Consider the following 19,188-nt stretch of genomic DNA (forward strand, 5'->3'; position numbering starts at 1 on the left):
ATGGGTGATTAAGGCGGGCTAGAGGCAAAAGCGAAGGGCACAAATTGAAATAGGGGCATTCTGATCAGAGGGAAGAAGTGCTCACTCTCCTCCCCGCACCCTAGGACTAGCGCCACCTGGTGACGACTCCAGGAACTGACCGTGGCTCCCAGCCAGAGAATTTCAGCGATTCCCAATTGGAAGAGTCAGATCTGTCCTCCTCGGCCAGAGACCAGCACACAGCTTTACTCAGCAGGTCCAGTTTCACTCACATGATCAAGACAAAAACAGAGAGATGTGTTCCGGGAACTTATTCATCCAGAACAATTCATAGAGAGTTGGAATTCTCCACTCAAATAAGGAACCTTCCAGTCCCCAAGCAGACAGCCCCATGCACAGGTTCACGGGTGGACACATAAGTCCCACCCATTCCGTCTCACCTCCTGCCCTTCCTGTCCTCCGTAGAGAATCTTATTCCCAGCTGAAATCTGGCAGCTGCACTCTGAATGTCACGTGGCTAAACACTGGTTATCATTATCAAAAAAAAATCGAATGCTTTACTTGCATGTATCATCACACACAGATTTTAAGTCAACTTTTGGCAGATTTGACTGCTGGGAAACCCAGAAGAACATAGATGGCCATTTTTTTAAGAAAATAATGTTTCCGCTTCTATCTTCATAAATGGACAGCTGTACGCTTTGCTCACTTTTTATCGTTTCTTTCCGTTTTTTTACCTCTTCACTGGCATTTCTCAGACCAGATGATAACCTGGACTCCAGAGCTGATGCAGGCCAGTGCCTTTGCCAAGTGCTCACAAGACCCTTCCACGGGCCAGGGCTATTAGGGACTCGGTTGCAGTTTTTTCTTTGACAGAGACAAAGCCAGCTGGATAATTCCTGACTGCCCTTCCCAAGGGCAGTGCCACCCAGTTCTCTGTGTACCTGTGAGAATCGGCCTCCCAGTCAGACAGTAGTCCAATAGACAGAGATAGCCCTCTGGGAGGCAAGGGACCACAGGAGATCACGCTTGAGTAGCACCACCGACATTATTTGGATCATGGGGACAGAATGCCTCCTCCTTTGATACAGTTGCTCCCTGACCCCAGTGTATTTTCAAAACAACCCCTTTCCCCCTTTTTGAGCAGAAGGATGTACTATGGTATTGCCCATATGAACCAGGAGAAAGAGTGCAGGCACTTTTGAATGCCGCTCCTCAGCCTGGCTTCAGCAAAGACCAGGGGCCTGGAACGATCCCAGTGCCTCGCAGTCAGCCACCCCAGCTCTGCTTGGTTGTTTTGTTTTCTTTTTAATACAGGTTCTCATGCATTCCAGTCCAGCCTCAAACTCAATGTGTAGCTGAGAAACACTTAATCCACGCCCCTCGGGAGGACTGGAATTATAGGTATATGTCACCACATCTTGCTCGATGGCTTCATGCATGCCGTACCAACTGGACTCATCTCCCCTGTTCCACATATATTCCTTAGAGCCTACACAAGCCTGGCCGGGAACCTCCTGAAGCATCCTGGGCTTAAGGGTTGAACAGGAAAGCTGACTGAATCGCCTGGCTTGTGAGAAGGTAAAAGCCACAAGGGGAAGGATATTGTGTCTTTTCACATGGCACACATCACCGAGACTGGCAACCAGTAAACGAAGGTTATGTGCCCAGGCCAATCTCGGATGCTCTCCAGAGCAGTGATCCAGAGACTAACCAGTCACATGCTTGTTCCCCCTGACATAATGACCTCCAGGAGGCCCTGGTCTTCTCCTTGGCCCTCAGTAGCTCTAGCTGTCACTGCTGGAGCCCAGCAGCCGACATTCTGTAGACTGACCCTGCCTCGGCCCAGTACCATGGGCTGTGCTTGACACATGAAGTCCTTGCACAATATATTTGCTGAGTGAATGTACATTGAGTGAAGAATGCAGGTATATTCTAGCCACCTTTTGGTTCAAGAGAGCACCAGGGTGAGCCAGGCTCTGGCTGAAGAACTGGCTGTTCTGTAGAGAGAGGAGGCTGAGTGGAGACAGCTCCGTGGCACGCCAGGACTAGAGACAGCATCTCTCTCAAACTAGAGGATGCCAGTGGGCAACCCTGGCACAAGCGACTCCAAGGAAGGCCAGGCTCTGGGTCTCAGGGCAGCTTGGTGGCCCTTGCCAAGGTCCAGGTCACTCCCCCCCGCATCCCTAGATAAAGCTGCAGATGCACAGAATTGCTGACAGCCTGTTAATAACCGGGAACAGCTCATATTAACACCCTACCCGATTAGTTAAAGTTCACCCCATGAACACTGATGTAGGAAATCAGAAAAATGTTAGCCTCATCACCCCCCCCCACCTTTTCTCTGCTTTTTCTTTTTTAAAAAAAACACACATTCAGAAGTGTTTTAATGGCTGTTGAAGGAAATTATTGCTGCAGCAATCAGGGCTCTCTGTGGGAACCGCCTTCAATAGTCCGTGGCCTCCTCATAAGGCGGGAGGGACATTTGGATATTAAAATGCCACCGAGCTACATCTGCCAGACAGGCAGCCACTAGTCATCTCTTAAGGCAGCAGGGGACAGACCCCAGGTTCTGCCTCACCGAAAGCTTCCTTAGACAGGCGGAGGCCAGATGGTGGTACCCCCGGCAAGGACAGGCGTGCAAGAAAAATGAGGCGAAGAGCCGCTGGCACTTGGCCAGCACAGACTGAACCACTGGCTCCTCCTCCACCCCAGGTGAGCGCAAGTCTGCGCGCCTGGCTGCTGGCAGGTCCAGTGTTCAGTCAAGTGGCGGCTGGGAGGGAGCCTGGGGCCTGCTAGCTTGCCCGTACATTCAGAGCCTACACGTCCTTGGCTAAAGAAGAAACAAAGTGTTTGAGAATTGAGCAGCTGGGTGGGTATCTTGACCCTCTCTCTTCTGTTTGGCCATCTTTGGGACAATAGTCTCTCTCTAGGCCTCTGCCTCCTCTGGAGTTTGGCTCCTGGGAGGGGAAGCCTGAGGTCGGAGGGTGGGAATTATTTCCCATCTAGAGATTTCCATCCCTGTAGAGACTTCAGAAGTATTCCTGCTGGATGACCCCCTCTGCCAAGTCCCGCGAGTGTGCCTTGGGATCTGCATTCTGGCCATTGTCCCCCTTCTCTGCTTGAAGCTTGGGGGAAGTGGCAGCCACTTTCTCTTCCGCTACCCCATCCCAAGCTAGGTTTGGTGTTCGGAGTCCTCACTCTGAGACACCTTTGGAAAGGTGGATCTCTTTCTGTCCGTCTCCTCCACTCACCCAGCTTTCATATACCCCTCTTTTCCTGCGAGGCTGTGGCTGGCTCACGGGCACAGGCAGATCTTTCTGGACCTCCTCGAGGACCTCCAGAATGCCTCAGGGCTGTGCTGACATTCTTCCTTTTCCGAGGTCAATCAACAGGAATGTGTGGCTGTGCATATCTGACATATTTCCATCTCTCTTCGAAGTTTAGGCCTTGATTACTGTGCCACGGGACCTCTCTCGTGGGACTCCCTGGGACCTGCCACAACACTCTCTCAGCTCTAGCTGTCTCACCAACTATAATTTGCCCACCATCCTGTATGTGCCAGTGTGTGGGCATGGGTGTGAATTATGTACACGTAGCCAAAGGAGGACATCAGATGTCCTGCTCTATTGCTTTCTACTTTATCCCACTGAGTTGGGAGTCTCTCATTGAAAGTGAAGCTTACCGCTTTTTCCCCCCAGGCTGACTGGCCAGCAAACTTCAGGGAACCTCCTGTTTCCTCCTCCAGCGCACTGGTATATACATACAGGCTCACACAGCCACACTCACCTTTATACAGGGATGCAGGGGATCCGAACTCAGGTCTTCAAGTTGATGCAACGAGGGCCCTTACCCACTGTCTTCATCACTGTTCTTTTGCTGTGAAGAGACACCATGACCACTGCAACCTTTATAAAGGAAAACATTTCACTGGGGCTGGCTTACAGTTTCAGAGTTTAGTCCATTACCATCAAGGCAGGGGTGTGGCAGCACACAGGCAGACATGGTGCTGGAGAAGGAGCTGAGAGTTCTACACCCAGATCAGCAGGCAGCAGAAAGAGAGGACACTGGGCCCGGGCTTGAGGGTTTGAAACCCCAAAGTCCACCCCAAGTGACATGTCCTCCAACAAGGCCACGCCTACTCCAACAAGGCCACACCTCCTAATCCCTGTCAAGTAAGGCCTCTCCCTAAGTGCCTTCACATGTATAAGCCTATGGTGGTCATTTCTATTCAAACCACCACACCCCAGGAGCCACCTTCCAGCCCTTTGCCATTCTTCTCATCCATACATGTTAACACAGGGTTTCAGTTGTACCCCAGAACACAGGTTTACATGGATCCAAACCATTCTAAGACCGACCCTGTATCACATTGCCCGGCCTCAGATGCTCTCTAGAACCATGTAACAAGATACCACGACCCCTTCACTCTTGCCTTTTCCATATGGATGAGGCTGCCAACTTCTGCTGCATCTACAGGTGGACCCTGGCCCCTTTGGACCACAGATGAAGCAGCCTCTGTACACCTTGAATCTGTACCATCCCTCTCCTAGGCCACTGTTTCTTTCTCTTTCAGGTATGTTTTATATAAGTGGTGATGAATGGATTTAAAAGCTTCCTGGGTTATAGTGCAATGGTATTTATGCCTATTTTGTTGGAGAACTCCCAATTTTAGTCACTGGCAAATCTGTGCTGCTAGGCAACTGTTTCTGAGTAGGGGTCCCTTTCAGCTGCATTCTACTTCAGGGTCCCTCAAATTTGCATTTTGACAAGGTGGAGCCTTTGATGGGTGGGGTCTTGCCCTGAGAGCACCTTTCTGTTGTCCCCATGCAGGATGGGACTTCTGCCTTTCATCCTTGCCTTGGCTGCAACTTTAAATTGCTGATGCTCCTTCCCTCACCCAGTGGCACATTTTTAACACCTTCCTGCCCTACCTGCTGCTCTTCTGAACTGCAGACCTGGATGAGAGCGGCGAGGGTTAGACATGGCCCAGCCTGAATGCTATCCTGCCTCAAAATACCAAACACCCTAGTTCATGATTTTTTTTGTTTTTAGTTCATTACTTTTTAATTCCAGCTTCGATCAAATTCTCAGTGAGATTTGGGCCAGAATATAACCCGGATCCCCAATGGATTTTTGTTTGTTTGTTTGTTTTTTGTTTTTTGTTTTTCGAGACAGGGTTTCTCTGTGTAGTTTTGCGCCTTTCCTGAAACTTGCTCTGTAGACCAGGCTGGCCTTGAATTTACAGAGATCCGCCTGGCTCTGCCTCCCGAGTGCTGGGATTAAAGGCGTGCGCCACCACCGCCCGGCAAAAATTATTTATTTATTTATTTAGGTATGAGTGCTTTGTCTGCATGTATGCCTACATGCCAGAAGAGGGCATCAGATCCCATTATAGATATTTGTGAGCCACTATGTGGTTCCTGGGAATTGAACCCAGGTCCTCTGGAAGAACAGTCAGTGTTCTTAACCTCTGAGCCATCTCTCTAGCCCCCCTCCCCCCCCATGGATTTTTTTAAAAGATTTATTTATTTACTATGTATACAGTGTTCTGCTTGCATGTATGCCTGCCCGCCAGAAGAAGGCATCAGATCTCATTACAGATGGTTGTGAGCCACCATGTGGTTGCTGGGAATTGAATTCAGAACCTCTAGAAGAGCAGCCAGTGCTCTTAACCTCTGAGCCATCTCTCCAGCCCACAGTGGATCTTTGTTCTCATCTGAAGCCTTGTTAGTGAGGCCCTCCACTCCCCCTGTGGAGGAGTTTTCTTACCAGTCCTGCCTTCCAAGCTCTCACCAGAATGACAAGATTTTAGGGTTTTGGTTGCCTGAAGTTGCAAACTGTTCCACATTCCTCATGAAAACCAGTTCCAAAAGCCAAAGAACCACATTCCCAGACTTATTCCAGTCACACCCCTATTCCTGCTGTTAATTTTCTTGTCTCATTGTTACAGAAATATACCTGCACTGCACTCCCCCCCCCAAAAAAAAAACCCTAAGGAAGTATATCTTGTGTATCATTGCTATGATAAAAATACCCAGCAAAAGGCAACTGGAGGAAGGGTTTGTTTTGGCTCGCAGTTGGGAGGATACAGTCTATCACGGGTAAGGAATCATGGCAGCGGGAGCTTGAGGCAGCTGGCCACGGTGCATCCTCAGTGAGGAAGCAGAGAGAGGTGAATGCTGGTGCTCAGCTCCCCTTCTCTTTGCTCAGAGACCATAGCCGGTACAAGGGTGCCATCAGCTTTACGTCTTCCCACCTCAGTTAACATAATCCAGAAGATTCCCTCACAGACACACCCAGAGATTTGTTTCCGTAGTGATTCTAAATTCCATCAAAGCACCAATCAAGAGTAACCACCACACATATTGAAGAACTTTAGTAGACATGGGCACGTACCACGAGAGCTGGGTGTCCTCTGTACAGCATCATGGCAGGGTGCATTACCGAGCTGACAGAGCCTTCCCACGTAGGTCTCGATAAACACTGGTGGTCTTCCCTGCCCCGAGAAGAGGAGGACTAGCAAGGTGGAGCCCCTTGGAGGTGATAGACAGGCAGAGAGAAGGTGAGCAGGGATTTGAAGGGGTTTCTGAGGTTGCGATCCCCCTCCCCCCTCACCTAAGTGCACTTCAGGGACAGAGGAAAGGGAGAAGGCATTGGGGCCTTAGGAGTAAGGCTCTCACTTACTGAGAGCCAAATGGGCCCCAGCGCCTCACAGAGAGAAAGCAGATCATTGGGCTCGTCGCTCTACCTCGGAAGTCGGTGTCAAGAGCTAGGACTCAGTGGTTGTAGCGTTTATTTTCTTAAGAAATCAAACTATGGTTTTGTCAAAAAAGAGGTTGTATTGGATCCCGTAAAGCCAAGTGCCAAAGGATTTGAGGCTTTTAGGATTGAGGGTCTCAGGTCTTGCCCCTCGTCTCTGGGTTCCACTGTCCTCTGTGTTGGCTTTATCCTTAGACTCTTCTTCATGGTGACAAAATGGCTGTGGGTCACTCAGCCTGTCTCCTTCACGTTTATGTCACTGGCCCACCCCCAAGCTAATCACTGTGGCCAGGAAAACTAAATACACTAAGCACACTTGGAACTTCACCTGACCCTCATACTCCTTGGGTTTGCGTCCGTTCACCTGTCCTCTTGCTGGCCTTGTCCCAGACACATGCATCATCACCTTGTTCCTCATTACGGGTGTGTTCAACCTCAGGGCCTTTGCACCGGCTCCTCACCTAGAACTCTGCCCAGCTCTCTCGCCTGCTTCCCTGAGGTCTTTCCCAAATGTTACCTCCCCTAAGCACTGGATTTAAAACTAAACTCAAGGGGCTGGAGAGGTAGCTCAGTGCTTAAAAGCACCAGCTGGTCTTACAGAGGACCTGGGTTCAGTTCCCAGCACCCACAGGGCAGCTCACAACTCCAGTTCCAGGGAATCTGAAGCCCTCTACTGGTCTCGGCAAGCATTGCATGCACATGGCATACTTACACATAAACACTTATACACATAAAGCAAAAATAAATAGAATCTTAAAATTGACTTCGCACTGATGCTACCTTCTTGGTGCTCATTTACATGCTCCCTAACACTTTCTCTCTTTTTTTTCTTTTTTGGTTTTATCTAGAGCACATCTCACCACTAGACGATAAACAATTAGACAATGAGATAATGCGTTAGTCTTCCTCTTCCCTCACTAGTGCAAAACAAATTCACAAGACCAAAGCCTTTCCCACCCTGTTCACCATCTTAAGCCCAGGTCCTAGAGTAACCTAGTACATAGCAAGTGCTCCACACACTGTTGGAAGAATGAGCAGTGAGGTTACAAGCAGAAGCTCTGGGAAGGGAGAAGGGGTGGAGGTCAAGGGCAAGTGGTGCCCTAAGTCCTTGCAGGAAGGACTATGGAAGGTACGTGATTGGCACCTGGGCCTCCAATACAAATGTCCAACCTCCCCCGCCCCTTGCAGCACACAAGCTGACTACTCTGTCTCTCTCTCTCTGGCCACACCTCTAAGTCACAGCTGCAGCTCCCTAAAGCAATTCTCTGGGGTGTGTGTCCCCTTCCCGCCTCCAACTGCAACCCCAATGGGTCTGAAGCGAGGCCACCATCTCCATGTCCTCCACGGCCTGGCAGAGCCCTGCTCGTACAGGATGGTGTCAATCTTCCCAATCTCCCCCCGGCCATTTGTCCACTCCCCCCACTCCACCCCCACCACCCCCACCCGCTCCTCTTTGTGTATTTTTACATGACAGTCAATAGAGGACGGACTTCAGGGCTTTTATCAAAGCCGGGATTGCAACCTCTAACATTATAATCCATAGGGCAGAAAGGAGCATTAGTATATCCGGGATAAATTAATTCAGTGTATAAGTAAGCGCTTTGAAGCTGGGCACGTTGCTTGGCTTTTGAAGCTTAAGCCCTGTTTAGATTACTTGATTAAAGTGGGTCCAAAGCTGCAGCAATCAATATATTCTGCTTAAGAGCAATGTTGCCACAGAGGCAGACTCCATTGCATCCATGTTGCCTTGTGCTCTGGATAGCTTTGCGGAATATAACGCGATCTTATAGGAGCCCAAAAGCAGAAGGAGGGGAGGGAGGGGGGAGAGAGGAGGGGAAGTCATTCAAGTCAGCACCCTGGGAAAGCTTGGGATGCAGGCTTGCAGGCTGTGTGCATAAATAAGCCCTGAAAATGAGAAATTGGGGCAAATAGAGGTGGCCATCACTGCTTATAACGTCTTCGTGTGGACGGCACCTGGGGTTTTCTTGTCTATCTTGAGGGTGGATCCCTGGGTGGCAATGGAGGGAATCTGTTAAGTCCTAATAGTATGACATTTTTAGGAAGACAGGCTGGCACTTCATCAAAGTCATTGTGATTAATGGGGAGGTTGACCTGCCGGGGCCCTAGAGGCGGGAGATGACAACATCCCTAATATAAGGGACAGTCAGGTGACTCAGCTGCAGGGGACTGGAGAGGCATCCAGAATGACTGAGGAGAGGGAGGAAATAACCTGTCCAGCCTGCCTACTGTGTGCTGGCCACCGCTCCAGGAACTCAGTGTGTTCGTTTTGAGACACGGCCCCATGTAGCTCAACCTGGTGTCACACTTGCTATGTGGCCAATGATGAGCTTGGACTTGTGATCCTCCTGCCTGTGCCTCTCAAATGCCGGGATTGCAAGCAAGTGGTGCTGACATCCCAAGGACATTTGGAGAAAGAAAAAAAAAAAAACACCTACAAGTGAGGAAGAGCTATGACCTCTTGTCACCTGTCCACCGAGGCTGTCTGCATGCCAGCACCCCCTACCCTCACAGTGTGTGGCTACTGAGAGAGCTCAGGGGTTTCCGAGCCTCTATTCCCTATTTAAGTTTCACACAAAATATTTTTATTTATGTTTCAACAATGACACCGCGCCATATGCCCATGAATCAGACCCAGGAGAGAGTCTGCAGACTCGCCCCCCCAGAGGAGCTGAGCAGAACACGACCTTGGAAACAGAGGACACACATTAAACTCCGGGAAGGACATGTGTCAGAAAACAGAGAAGGATACACACCGGACTCAGGGAGCAGGCAGAGAACTCACTGAATTTTCTCAGCTTCTCAAGTAGGAGTCGGGGAAACCAACCAAGATTTCCCTGAAACTTCCCTTAGCTTGTTCAGTGCTTCGGGAATGCTCATTTTGGCCCCATCGAATACCTAAATCCCCTTTCAAGGTTTGGGAAACTCACTACCTTTTTAAACGGTGTGTGCTACTGCTGCTTCTCACTCTGCAAGTGGACACTGACACCTTTCCCAGCATCCCTTGCAGCTAGAACATGGCTACGTGACACAGATAAGCTGTATTTGCCAGAGGTACCCACCCAGACTTTGACTCTAGACCTAACAACATGAGAAAGCAATGCTCTAGGACTGATGAGATAGTCTGGGTGTTAAAGGGCCTGCCCTGAAAGCATGAGGACCTGAGTTCAAGCCCCACAATCTACCTTCAAGGACACAAACAGAGAGAGTAGACGTGGCATCAAAGCTTAATAAAAGTGAATCACCCAAGACCAAATAACTTGGAGACCAGGGCATGATTAGAAGCCCAGGTGTATTTATTTATGTTTGCTTGCTTGTTTGTGAGACAGGGTCTTAAGAAGCCCAAGCCCTGAACTTGCTATGTACCCAAGAGCTGTCTTTCTAACTTCCAATCCTCCTGCCTCCACCTGCCAAGTGCTAGGATTAGAGGTAGGCACATCATGCCGGGTTTATGCTGTGCCGGGGATCAGACCCAGGGCTTTGTGCATGCTGGGCAGGCACTCTACCAACTGAGCCACATCCCCATCTCCAGCCCCGCCCCCACCCCCAGGTGGTATCTTTATAAGGAACTAGAGCTCCCATCCACCACCAACATCCTCCCTGCCCCGCCCCCCACGCCCCCCCCCCCCGAGTTGTGAGCCCCTAACCACCTCCTAGGGTCTCTGCCCTGGTGACTTCCCAGAGCCCTTTGGAATTCAGTCACACTGAAAACAGCTACACTGAAGACCTTCCCAGTGATGGGAGCTGCAGAGTCCCTGTTTGCTCAGTGGCATCGGTGTCTGTCACTTGTCAAGATTTCCAGCTGGTAGGGAATAGAACCACTAATGTTTTCTCCTTGAGAACCCATTTTTAAACATCTATTCAGTGTGTGTGCATGTGCCGTGGCGTCACACACAGAGATCATGGGACAGCCTGCAGGAATTGGTTCTCTCCTTCCCACGTATTTGGGTCTGGGTGCCCAGCTTAGGTCATCAGGCTTGGTGGCCCCCGATGTCTCTTTCTCTCTTCCTTTTGACAGCCGTTTTGTGACTTGTCGTGATGTGCAGGGGATCATGTCAGGCCCCGGAGGTGCAATGATGAATGGGGTGCAGTCCCAGTCTTCAGAACCTATTGTCCCATGAGCTGGGGCTGGACAGATACCCCTGTGTCTGCCTGCTAGGCTAGGAACCCTACACTCAGAGAAATTGGATGACTTCTCCAGGGTCATAGATTCCCGTAGCAGAGCCAAGGCAAGAGCCCCACTGAAGGAGCTTCCTTGGAGAGCATTTCTTCCCCATTGGAGTCCGTGGCGGATGGGTCGGGGCAGAACTCAACCGCACATCTTCGGGGTTGCCTCTACCCTTTGGGATTCAATGAAGTCTGAGAGGATAAATGGGTTCCGGAAAGGCTTCAAGGCGTTCACATGAAGGATACAGCCAGAATGAGTCATTACAGGGTGAGTCCAAAAGGCTCACATCCCTAACCTTTAGAAATCGACTTCAGCAGAGGCAGCCACTGTGTTCGTCCCAGAAAGCATCTTTCCCTAGGACTGTCGGAAACAGAATAAAGGGACAGACCCAACTTTGTTCTGGTCTCATTTAGCATGTCTTATATTTCAAAGGTTTGGGTCTCTACGTCCCCCAAGAACCAGGAACGAAGTGCCTCGGAACTTATAATCAGGGGACTGAATCCCTCGCAGGATAGAAAGGTGGGCAGGGGAGAAGATGATTCATTCTCGAGGTGAGTCAAAGAGGCACAGATATCCCCTACGCGGCCCTTTCTTAGCGCTCGCTCGCTCCGGAGGAAACACCTATAGCTGGGATGAGGACAAAGAGGGAGGGAGTCCCAGCACAAAGGCACACATCAAACTGGCCTGCCATCACCATGGTAACACCATCAGCAGCAGCTCTGTGAAACCGGGACGAGGAAGCTGCTCCACCGCCATGTCCTGCCTCACCAACTAAGTGGTAGCCTCCAGATAAAAAGGAAAACTGGAGCCAGAGCGGTCCAAGTCCCCAGGCTCAATTCTGTCCTGAGCCCCCCCCCTTGTTTCCTTAAGGGTCACTTAGAAGATTATCTTTTCTCCAAATTCCCCTGATTGTCATCCCCCTAATGGAGGGTGTCCTTCATCCTAGAAGTCAGCCGTCGTGACTTAACATTTTAACCTTGGCCCTTCCTAGACTGTCTGAACTAGATGGAACCTCTGAGGTCTAGTTCACACTCCTCTCCCATTATCAAGAGGAAGGCAGGGATGCCTGGCATGTCTCACGATTTGCCAAGGTTCTGCATTGTGTCTGTGCAGAACCCGTGCCCGGACCATAGCTTCCTGGCCTCTGCTTCATTGTGATCTGAACATTCTAGAACGTATCTGCCTCCCACTGTCACATTCCAGACCCAGTCCCATTGGAGGGATGGGATATCTTTCCTCCTCCTAGTGTCCTTGAGGCAGGCAAGCTTAGAGGTATCTTAGCAACCCGGAGAGTCGACTTGACTCAGGCTACACACTACTCACTTGCCTCCTAACAATGCATCTAGAATCCCAGGACTCTGTATCGAGCTGCATATACACCCCACCTCAAACAGTGGGATAAGTCTCTTCCCCCTTAACGTATCCTCTGCCAGTCACCCCCGAAAGAAAGATCTGTCCCATTTAATGGTTCCTGCCCGTGTCAGTCAGCTGTCTGTTGTGAAACAGTCTGTCAAACGCATATGGAAGAAAGGTTTGCCCTGGCTTACAGTTTCCGAAGCTTCAGTCCACGCTCACTTGGCCTCGGTGCTTTGGACCTGTGGCGGTAAGGAGTGGGCAGCCAGGAAAGTGTCAGAGGGAGAGAGATGACATTCCCAACATCACAGCTGGAATGTCTCTAACAAACAAGGTCACCCAGCCATCAGAGCCATTCATCAAACAAGGCCATATGTTTTTGATTATTTCTGTCCTGGCTGGTGAAATACAGTAAAAGGGGAGTGGGGATCAAGGGAAGGAATGTCCTGAGGGTCCTGTGAAAGGACCAGTTTAGAGACCACTTGGGGGTCTACCAGTTTTAGGGACTCCACCCTCTGGGGTGCCCTCTGCCTTTGCTGTCTGATTCAGTAAACACCAGCTTTCACCCGTTCTGAGTCTTCACTTCTTTCATCCCTGGGTGTTTAATTCTCGGTCAGTCTTTTGGGAAGACCCTGCACTCCTGGGCAACTGTTCCTCGGCCTGTTCCCACTCACGGCAGCATAGCATTATGGGGGAACGTATGGAAGAGGAAGTGTAATAGCATCGCTGTGTCACAGAAGCGAGAGAAAAAGAACAGGTCGGGGTCCCTCCAGCTGTACATCCCCAGTGATCTAACTCCCAGCACACCCCCTTCCAAAGGTTCCACATCTCCCCACAGCACTGCAGGACAGCACCCAGGCCTCTAGCATGTGGGCCCTCAGGAGAAGCTGAAGATCCCAACACAACACTCCCGTTCTTCCCTTCCTCAGCTTCTAGCAGACACATCCACTTTGTGCCATGGTGCACTGATTGATTCTGCACATGTGAGACCATTCGTGTAACCAGATTTGCCTGACTGCTATCCCTTAGCATGTTTCTTAGGTTTGTTCATGTTATACCATGAATCGTTTCATTGTTTTTTGTTTGTTTTTTATGGCTGAGTAATTGTCCTTTGCACATACATTTCACAGTTTGCTCTCTGTTCACTGGTGTTTCCATATTCTGGCTGTTTTGAATAGTGCTGCTATGAGCATGAACACACACACATACACACACACACACACACACACACACACACACACACACACACACACACACCATGCAACTTCATGACATTCATGTATATGACTGTCTTAATTTTTTTTTAATTGCTGTGAAGAGACACCATGACCACGGCAGCTCTTATAAAGAAAACATGTAATTGGGGTGGTTCACTTACAGTTTCAGAGGTTCAGTCAATTACCATCATGATGGGGAGCATGGTGGTGTGCAGGCAGATGTAGTACTAGAGCTGAGAGTCCTATATCTTGCAGGTCACAGGAAGTTGACTGGGTGGTATTCTAAGCATAGGAAACCTCAAAGCCTGCCCCCACAGTGACACACTTCCTTCAACAAGGCCACACCCACTCCAACAAAGCCACATCTCCTAATAGTACCACTCCCTATGAGATTACAGGAGTCAATTGCATTCAAACTACTACCACCATGATTTGATGTATATAAATCTAGGAACCATTTATGAGAGAAGACATAAATTATCTGAGACTGGCTTACTTTGCTCATTCTGATTATCTCCAATTCCACACAGTTTTCTGAAAAGAAAGAACATAATCCAATCTTCTTTATGATTGAAAAAAGTCTACTTTATGATTGAAAAAAGTACAACGTTCTCTCTATCTTTTCTGCTGTTGGACACCTGGGTTGGTTCTGTAACTCCTCTGCTGTGGTTAGTGCATCAGTCATCACTGATGTGCAAGCATCTCTCTGATGTGTTCCGTTGGACTCCATTGGCTAAATACCCAGGAATGTACAGCTGGGTCATATGGCAGACCTAGCTTTAGTTTTTGAGGAAATCCTGTATTGACGCCCCTGGTGACTGGACTAGCTGACATTCCACCAGCCATGACCAAGTGGCCTTCTGTGCATGTCCTCACTCATATTTGTCACGTGCTCTCTTGATGTGTCTCCTCATTTAGTAGCCAAACAAACTGAGACAGGGGAATTTTTCAAATTACTCTTGATTATATTGATGGTAAGAGAAGAAACTAGGGTTGGAGGGAGACCTCACATGAACAGTCTTTTCAAGAAGCAAATATTGACTTCCTAGGTACCACTTAGAGGTTAGAGGGGACAGAGGCCCAGGATTGAAGACCCCAACAGGAGGGACTTGGGACGCTATGAGAGTATCTAGACTTGTTTCCTTCTAGGGCTCCAAGTTTCATCATCTCAGATGTCCTTAGATGTCAGGAATGCCTGCCTTCTGTTGAGTGTAAGTCTGTCCCCTGGCAAGGGAAACATGCAGGACTGTAAACACTGCCAAAGCAGGAAGGCACCCAGGTAGCAGGCCCAAGGTCAACTCCCAGCAAGAGTTCTGGGTCTTTGACTCCTCTTAGAGCACCTGCCTGGAGGGCAGGGGGGGCAGTTTGAATGTAATTGCCCCCATAAGCTTAGAGGGATTGGCACTATCAAGTGTGGCTTTGTTGGAGTAGGTTTGGCCTTGTTGGAGAGAGTGTATCACTATGGGGGTGAGTTTGGGGGTCTCCTTTGCTCAAGCTTCGCTCAATGTGATGCTCAGACCTCTTCCTGTTGCCTGTGGGTCAAGATGTAAGAACTCACAGCTCCTTCTCCAGCACTGTGTCTGCCTGCACACTGTCTTGCTTCCTACCATGATGATAATGAACGAAAGCTCTGAACTGTAAGCAGGCCACCCCAATTGAATGTTTTCTTTATAAGAGTTACCACAATTGTGTTATATATCACAGCAATAGAAACCCTAACTAAGACAGCAGGCATCCTGTTGTCAAAGCCCATACTCCTGGGAGGAGGGCAGGGGGTCTAACCCAGTACTCATTACCTGTTGCTGTGCACTGACAGGAGCCTTCTGCTTCTCCTAACCCTTGATCTGCCTTCCACTCCAGCCTATTACCAGACAGGACAGCGAGGCTGCAGATACCAGCACAGTGGACAGCCAGCAGGCTCCTCACAGCCCTGGGATCTTATGCAGGTGAATGGAGAAGACAAGGCAGAAGTGGACCACATGCGAGAGCGGGTTGAGCCAGCCTGACACACTCAGCAATGCCCTCCCTCCTCAGAATGGTTACCTTTCTTTCCAACGCAATGGAAAAAGCTCTGTCCCCTTGGTGGGAGATAAACCCCATAGCCATCACTAAGTCAAGCCTCCTCTGAAACTTAAGAAAATCTTCAGTGAAAACTAGTTTTGGATTCTCCAATACCCCTAAGACTGCAGTTCTTTAGGGGTACAGACCAATCCCTACTTATCTTTCACTTCCTAAAGTAAATATTTATCAAATTTAATTTGACTATCAAATTAGGGTTTTTTTTGTATAGTATTTAAAAAGGACATTTAGAAAGGACAATATTGAATCTGGAAAAATCAAGATGAATGAAGAAGCACGAGGAAGCATAATATATGGATGTTATCAGTGCTAGTCCAGGCACAGCAACTATGCTGTATGTGATGAGTTTATTTCTGGTCCCTTTCCCTTGACAGACATTAATAGTCAACTGCTGATTTTCTTCCCATGGGAGACATTACAAGTCAATCAGAGAAGTCTTTCCAACCACCTAGATTCAGTTCTGGACTTCCAAAATGTCCTCTATGCAATGCCCTATTCTGGTGGAGCTGCCGTGTGAGCTAGGACCTAAGGCCATTCGGAATTTCTTCACGAGGAGGAAACTGGTGTCCTCAGAGTCCTTTCAAACGATCATTTGCAGGCCAGTCCCAGCAGTCAGGTCTTCTGAAGCTTGAGCTTCAACTCCCCACAGTGGTTTCCAAACTTGAGAGCCTTGTAGGGTGAAGACAGGGGCAGAGGGATGGACAGTAACAGGTGTTAGGCTGTTGGTGCTGAGAACACCAGGATGACTTTTGTTTACTTAAAAAAAAAATCCTCTAGGTGCATTCTCTAACACCACATTGCAAACCTCGAACATACACAACCAAGTTTATTTTAAGGGAAAAAAAGGAAGCACAAAATTGGCATCTGTTGTTTGGCTGTAGTGTGTTTTCAAAAGCAATGACTGGTTTCTGCCGAAAATTCCAAGCCATCTGAAAGCACCCGGGAGAAAAATCAAAGCCTTCTGCAGTTCTACCTCGCGAAGATAACCTATGTGAACATTCCGGAGTACAGGTTTTATATCTCTAGAAGGCAGGTGCGCATGAGTGTGTGTGCACACACACACTTGCATATTTTACTAAAATCAGTGTATATGTGTGCCTAGACACACATGCATGCTCCATCATGTACATACACACACATCTTTATTTTTTTGAGTCTTTCAGGCTGTGCTCAACACTGCCGAATACAGAGCTATGAAGGGGAGGCAGCTTCACATGTGTGCCAGGGAAGCAGGCATGGGCTGCCACCCGGACCTTTGACGTTGTTGGAATTCCCTTGGTAGAGCCATTGAGCCAAATTACGTCCTACCACGTTACTGTGTTAGCCCTTCACAGCCATCACTTGACGTTCACGGTTCCAGGATCCCCCTGGATACTAAAATCCACACATGCTCCAGTGTCTTACATAAAATAGCATAATATTTGCATTAAGCCTGCGTGAGCCCTCCCATGGGCTCTGTTTTATGATACCGAACTCAAGACAAGCACTTTGTGACTTGTAGACAGGGTCGATCGGGCACTAGTGACAAGGACAAGGTTGGACGTGCTCAGGGCAGGTGTCATCTTATTTTTCAAATGCCTGTGATCTGGTGGAGCCTGTGGATGTGGAGGCCAGGGATGCAAAGGGCTGACCGCATCGCTGGCTGTATCAGCACAGCTGTGTGTGCTGTGGTAAGGGGAACCCACACACGCCCTTTCACTGGCTGAAAGAAGTAGATGCTAGTTCAGTGTTGTGAGTGTTTATGTGGGAGTATGTATGTGTGGGTACAGATACACATGTGAGTGGAGGCCAGAGAGTCACAGAGAGTCACACCGGGTGTCTTCCTCAACTGCTCTTCAACTTACTTTTTGAGATATGTTCTCTCTGAACCCTGAGCTCATCAATTTGGCTAATCAGCGGGCCGGTGGACTCCAGGGATCCTCCTGTGTCCGCCTCCCTAGCACTGGGATTGGTTAGGCAGAGCTGTGCCTGGCTTTTCTTCCTGGGTTCTGGGGATCTGAACTCAGGTCTTTGTGCCTTCAAGGCAAGCACGTTACTGAAAGGGTCATCTCCCTTTCCCCGGTTCCTACAACATTTTTAGATCTTTGTTAATGTGTATTCAAAGCCGAAGATGCACACTTCCAAGTCTGTTAGGAGATGGCCTCCTCCACTGCCTCTCCTGGTGTTGCAACAGTAGGTCCAATCTAAGGCTCCTCTGGAGAGAGAATTCTCGCGACTACTTTGAGTAGTGCAGACTGGTAACATGAAGAGTGAGTTGTTGGCCAGGGAGGTCCAAGAGGCTCCCCCAGACAACTCAGACTATTGCCGTTACTTCTGCTTACTCACCAGAACTAGATCAGACACTGTTTCTGCCTACACTGCATACTGCAGATGAAGGACACAGAGAAACCGAGCTGAGACCGAGCTGGAGGCTTTCTCTCTGCTGACTAGCTTTCCTAGTGCTGGAAACTGCTATGCAGGCTGCTAGAGAGAAACATCATCAACTGTCTGGCTGAGCTGTGGACTGGGTGCTGTACTACTAACCTGCCGGGAGGATACCCCCACCGGCACATTAGCGGCATGACTGTCTGGGGTGGGTAACACGTTGCTTTCTCCCTGGATTTGAGCCCTGCGCCACAGGAGGGAATCCATACCTGCTACAGTAAAACTAGTCAGAAGTCCATGGCTCGGAAAGTTACGGGTCCTAGGGGAGGAGTCTCCCACTGATGTTTTACTAATTGGACATGTAGTCTAACTGCCTTCTAAGTATTTCTGTTTATACTCATAGATCAGAGCTCTCAGCCTGGGCCAGAGAAGACTGGCCGGAGTCCTGAGATTACGTGACGACTGAGTGTCCAGCCCCAAACAGGACATCTATAGCTCTTCCCTCCTAGACCCAAGAGCACTGCAGAAGGAGCAGAAAGAATGTAAGAGCTGGAGGGTGGGGATGTGTGCCGTATAGCACGGTCATCTGGATATGACCTGTGAAAGATCTAAGTGCGCGTGCACACACACACACACACACACACACACACACACACACACACACAGAGAGAGAGAGAGTAGGGGTGAATAGGAGGGAGACTAGCTGGGGAAAAGAGTAGGGTCAACAGGACCGGGAAGAGGAAAAGAAAGTAATGGGTGGTGGTAGTGGTGGTGGTGGTGAATGTGATCACAGTGTATGAAACTGTTGAGAGTTAAAAGGAGTTGGGGGAGCGGGGAGAAGAGAAGGCAGGGCTGTGGTGATGGCAGAGGCCTCTGGCCAGCCGGGGCAGACATGAAGCAGGCAATGAGCGGGGCTGCCTGGGATCTGCAGGGCAGGCAGCTGAGCAGTTTGAGAGCGGGGAAAAGAGAAAAGAAAGCACACACGCGCGTCCTTTGCTTTAGCAATCCCGGTCAAGGAAATGATTTTAGGGAGTGCACAGCAATGGGTAGACAGGAGCCTTGACTGTGACCGCAAAGAATGAGAACCCACGTAAATGGCCGGCGATGTCATAGAGAACCATGTTCCCAGTGAATGCATCAAACAGAAGCCAGATGTGGTGGTAAATGCCTATAATCTCAGCGCTCCAGAGGCTGAGTCGGGAAGATCCAGATTTCAAGGCCAGCTTGCTAGGGGCTCCACAACAAGAC

General features: G+C 49.3%; 2 long non-coding RNA genes across 2 annotated transcripts; one reads left to right on the plus strand and one right to left on the minus strand.

Moving 5' to 3' along the window:
* Window positions 1-11,320: 11,320 nt before the first annotated feature.
* LOC143268478 (uncharacterized) lies at window positions 11,321-12,062 on the minus strand. Its single transcript, XR_013044459.1, has 2 exons — window positions 11,896-12,062; window positions 11,321-11,554 (listed from the first exon to the last, which is right to left on the minus strand). It is a non-coding gene; the product is annotated as an uncharacterized LOC143268478 (long non-coding RNA).
* A 10-nt stretch (window positions 12,063-12,072) lies between these two features.
* Window positions 12,073-18,584, plus strand: LOC121822449 (uncharacterized). The gene is made up of 3 exons (XR_006063569.2): window positions 12,073-12,530; window positions 15,358-15,443; window positions 18,344-18,584. It is a non-coding gene; the product is annotated as an uncharacterized LOC121822449 (long non-coding RNA).
* Window positions 18,585-19,188: the final 604 nt, after the last annotated feature.

Source organism: Peromyscus maniculatus, chromosome 14 (assembly GCF_049852395.1).
Source record: "Peromyscus maniculatus bairdii isolate BWxNUB_F1_BW_parent chromosome 14, HU_Pman_BW_mat_3.1, whole genome shotgun sequence".
In the NCBI taxonomy this organism is placed as follows: Eukaryota; Metazoa; Chordata; class Mammalia; order Rodentia; family Cricetidae; genus Peromyscus; species Peromyscus maniculatus.